Source organism: Anguilla anguilla, chromosome 9 (genome assembly GCF_013347855.1).
Source record: "Anguilla anguilla isolate fAngAng1 chromosome 9, fAngAng1.pri, whole genome shotgun sequence".
Classification (NCBI taxonomy): domain Eukaryota; kingdom Metazoa; phylum Chordata; class Actinopteri; order Anguilliformes; family Anguillidae; genus Anguilla; species Anguilla anguilla.
In genome coordinates this window covers 47,954,449-47,959,124 of record NC_049209.1, presented here as the reverse complement: position 1 = coordinate 47,959,124, position 4,676 = coordinate 47,954,449, and the positions used below count along the sequence as shown (strand labels likewise).

General features: G+C 47.0%; 1 long non-coding RNA gene across 1 annotated transcript; it reads right to left on the bottom strand.

Moving 5' to 3' along the window:
• Positions 1 to 203: 203 nt before the first annotated feature.
• LOC118236276 lies at positions 204 to 4,214 on the bottom strand. Its single transcript, XR_004767008.1, has 3 exons — positions 4,098 to 4,214; positions 876 to 1,896; positions 204 to 468 (listed from the first exon to the last, which is right to left on the bottom strand). It is a non-coding gene; the product is annotated as an uncharacterized LOC118236276 (long non-coding RNA).
• Between the last annotated feature and the right edge of the window lie 462 nt (positions 4,215 to 4,676).

The window sequence follows — 4,676 nt, the reverse complement described above, 5'->3', positions numbered from 1 at the left end:
CGGCTCTGTGCTCAAAGCGCTCGGTTGACGGAAGACCTCGGCGAAGGACCCCGAGCTGAGCGGACGCTACAGAGGAAGCCGCTCTGCGTCATCCTGTCCTCGTCATCACGGCTCAAAGAGCGGGTCCTCCGTCTCATTACATTACATTACAGGCATTTGGCAGACGCTCTTATCCAGAGCGACGTACAACAAAGTGTTCGCCTGGCGCGCTCTGGAGCGTGACGCACGGCATCGCTCGCCGCCGCCGCGGTCAGTTTGTTGCAACGCTAAGGTATCGGAGACGCTGCGCGCTGATTGCGGCATACGCGACGTCTGTTTTCGGGGAAAGCGAGCCGCGTCTATGGTTCACGCCCCCCGCTGCGCATTACGCGGGGTCAGGGTTCGGTTTTATAAACGCCCTCCGTGAATCTCTGCAGTTCAGGCCCGGGCTTGGAAAGAGTCAGACCGAGGAGCTCTGCTGGGACTGGGCTAGAAGGAGCCGAAGAGACAAAAAAAAGAAGGAAGAAAAAGGCCAAACGGATGGATCTGAGGATGAGAGGCAGGGGGCACTGCGAGGGTTAAAGACGTGTGGCGGTGTTATTTCCTCCAGCACTTACAGGCAACCTTGAGTGAAGATACACCAGAGAGTAATACAGAGCAACACACACACACACGCGCGCGCGCGCGCACACACTCGCACACAGACATGCACATACATGCAGGCGCACCGAAGACAAATATCGGAGCGAGAGAGAGAGAGAGAGAGAGAGAGAGAGGGAGAGAGAGAGAGAGAGAGAGAGAGAGAGGGCGTGAGAGAGAGAGAGAGAGAGAGAGAGAGAGAGAGAGGGAGAGAGAGAGAGAGAGAGAGAGAGAGAGAGAGAGAGAGAGAGGTCAACCTGAAATTTCCCAGGAGTCCGAAGGCCTCGTCGACATCCGTAGAAACGACAGACGTGACCTGAAGGCGGAGCGGGGGGCAAGGCTTCGGGCCCGCTCGCGCCAGCTGAGCTCAGAGTCACGCTTCGCGAGCCCGCTCTGCCGCCGAGCGTCATCCCCGGGTTCGAGGAGCTCCGTTAATGTTTCCACTTTGGTCCTTCAGTCCGGGGTTTCGCGGTCACGGTATAGTAGGCTGGGGAGCTTAGGCCAGTACAGTTCTTACCTTGTAGCTCTGTGTCTGCGTGCATGCCTGTTCAAGATAACTATGCGTTGTCCCTTTCCACATGTCAAGTGTGGTTTACACTACAGAAGATCATAACCGTGTCGAACAGCCACCAGTACACCATAAAGAAGTAGAGAGAGTCATGCAAACTAGAAACAAAACTCAAGACACGCATGAAACATTGTTAGATTATAAATTGCTGTTGTGTTGAATAAAACATAATTCTGGAAATAACATTTGCACGTAAAATGTAAATTCTCACAATTAAACGTGGGAGCCATTGATATACTTCACATATCACATAAAATGTCAAAGGGAAAATGATTTCTTTTTGCCGTCCATTTGCTACAAGTCTGTGTTATCTATAACACGCAGCATAGGTATATTATTCAATGATGATGTACCTGTCATCCAAAATAGCATTTTCAGTAACAGTATTCATCTTCAGTCAATCATTTACAAACAAGACATTTGTCTTGCTTCGTATCGTTAAAGCGTACAGTGCAGGCTCTGACAAACATAAATCGTACCAATACCAATAACCACAGGGTTGGGATGTGATTTTTTTTTTCGACCTGTTAATGTTCAGATTACTTGTAGTTTCATCATTTGTTTTCATCGCGCTTTTGTATATTTACAGGAAGGCTGAAGCCGGACGAGCCCGTCTCCTAAGTGTCCGCCAAAAACCAAGCCCGAGCCCTCAGCCGCGTTCGAGAGGCGACCACTGCCCTCCTTTGGCGTGAGATGGAATCAGCAGTCCGCTGGAAGCAGAGAGAGAGAGAGAGAGGGAGGGAGGGGGAGAGAGAGAGAGAGAGAGGGAGGGAGAGGGAGGAAGGGAGGGGGAGAGAGAGAGAGAGAGAGGGAGGGAGAGGGATGGAGGGAGAGAGAGGAAGGGAGGGAGAGAGAGAGATGGAGGGAGCGAGGGAGGGAGAGAGAGAGGGAGGGAGGGAGAGAGAGAGAGGGAGAGAGTGAGAGAGAGGGAGGGAGTCATAGAGGGAGAGAGAGAGGGAGGGAGAGAGACAGAGAGGGGGGAGGGGGAGAGAAAGAGAGAGAGAGGGAGAGGGAGGGAAGGAGAGAGAGAGGGTGAGGGAGAGAGGGAGAGGGAGGGAGGGAAAGAGAGCAGGAGGGTATGTGAGAGAGAGAGGAGAAGAATCACCCGCTGTAGCTGCTGTTGCCGCTACTGCTAATTACTTTGCACGGCTCATTAGGCAGCAGCAATAACAAAAAAAAAAAAAAAAAAAAGCAGATAGAAAAGACCCTTTGCTCAGACGCGTTTTCTCTCTCCTTGTTATTGAGCCGTAATTTCAATTCCTGAAAGCCGCGCAGGCCATTCCCCAGCGCTGGCGGGAGTGGGGCATCTCTGGCCGTTGTTTAAGAGGTGCCTATACTCCATTAAACTCGCCCCTTCCGTCCGCGAGGGCCGTTAGCGTAGCCCGCGGTCGGCTCCTGTCCTTTTTTTTTTAATGTCACAATTACATCCGGGGTCTGGAGTCTGCTATTCGGCCTCCGCCGTTAGGCCCGGGCTCTGGAATGGCGGGTTGTTGGGCAGCGAGGTTGCGTAACCGTGCCCCGTACCGCAGAACGAGGGTTTTCGAACGCGCTCGCCTCGAACGCAACCTCGCAGCAGCCTGGCGCCGCTCCCCGGGAAAAAAAAAAAAAACGAACAGAAGAAAGCTTTCATCACGACCAAGAACTTTTTAAAGGTCTATTCTAATGAGTTCTTTCCCGTGGCCCCCGCAAAAAAAAACATTGTTCTATATTCACGGAGAGATCCTCCTCCTTCTGTCTTCTTCAAAAAACCCGCCTCCTGATGAAAATATGCTCTATCCCTGTGGATCGATCTTCTGTCCTCCGGGGAAAAGCTTATTTTGTCAAAGAAATAACTTTTTTTCACTTACAGAAGTGTCTTCTGTACTTGTGGAAAGATCACTTTTCCAAAGAGAATAATCATAACGCTCATATTTCCTCATACGAGGAAGATCTCTCGCCCGCGCAGAATGATCTTCTGTCTCCATGAAAAAATCGGCCATCATCCTGGAAAGACACCTTGTCAGAATGGAATGATCCATCGCCCCCCACAAAACGATATTCTGTCCTCCCGGAAAAAGATACCGTGTTCAAATGGAACGATCTTCCGTCTCTTGTGGAAAGATCGTCTATCATCTCGTAAAGAGGGTCTTACCAAGATGCACAAACCTAATCCGCCCCCCCCCCCCCCCTCAACCTCATGGAAGATGTTTTCTCTTAATTCTTCCCGAGCCGGTCACGTAGCGGCGGAGTTGGCGGTCTGCCAGACGAGGCATTGAATAGGCCTATTTCACAAGATGGCGACCAAAACCGGATGTAGGGATACTTTGTTTCCGGTTACCGTTGCTACGGACGCAAGTCCATTTCTGACAGCGAAAAATTGAAACTAAAACAGCGACGTGTGTTCTCACAGTCCCTGATAGCTCTGCCAATGTTCACTGACCTATAAGCCCCTCGTGTAAGTCCGGAATGTGCTGCAGACCTAAATTGTGGGATGTGTTAGGATGTGATGTGCTGGTTGAGGGGCAAGCTTCCTCCCATCCTGAAACATTGCGGTTTCTGGATTTAATTAATATATAAACACAGTATTACACATATCTATTTTTACAATCCATATTTGTGCCTTATCAACATAGATAGCTCGGGTTTATGTGTTAACACAATGCCTTTCTCATTTCCACCACACTCTTGTCTTTTCCACCACAGAGGGAAGTGTGGTGGAAATGACTGTGGTGGAAATGACATTTCTACAGTATTTTGTGAAAAACTTCAAGGTAGCTTGACATATTAGCTTTGATTTGATAGCTAGCATATGATGCATGCAAAATACACTTATTTAACTTAAAAAATCTATCCTCTTACAAACTTCCATGAAGGTACAGCATGTTTGGAAATGACATACAATAAAAATATTGTCTGTTCAAGCAATATTTACCTTGATTTTTCTTCAATAGCTGTACATGAAAATGCACATCTCCTCCATATCAGACATGTGCTCCGTTGCCACTGTCTAGTTCCTTAACAACCACCTAAACAATCTCTCATACAGACTTTTTAAAGGGAAATTACATTGCTGTGGTGGAAATGATGGTGATACTGTGAGACAACTATATTTTGTGTAAAAAATAATATTGACAACTGTCTCACATTAAATAGTAAAATGTTTTTTTTTATTATTTGAGTATTACTTTGTTCAGGAACATTAAATGTTTTCATATAAATTATATTTTTACACTTTATTTTCATTGTTTAATTTTAAAAGTCTGGGTGTGGGACAAGGGCAAAACAGTGATATTGAAGCCTATAAGGCTGTTGAAAAGTAAGAAAAAATCATAATGGACACATGGTAAAAAGTTTCTAAGATGGTTTTATTGTTAATTTAACAAAGAAAGAGGGAATTGTACAAAATTATATGTATTTTTAAAAATATGACCAAAGGACATGAAAGTGCTTGTAGTCTAAGAATCACCCATAAATTCAATTCTGGATATATAAGTACAATTCCCGAATATAT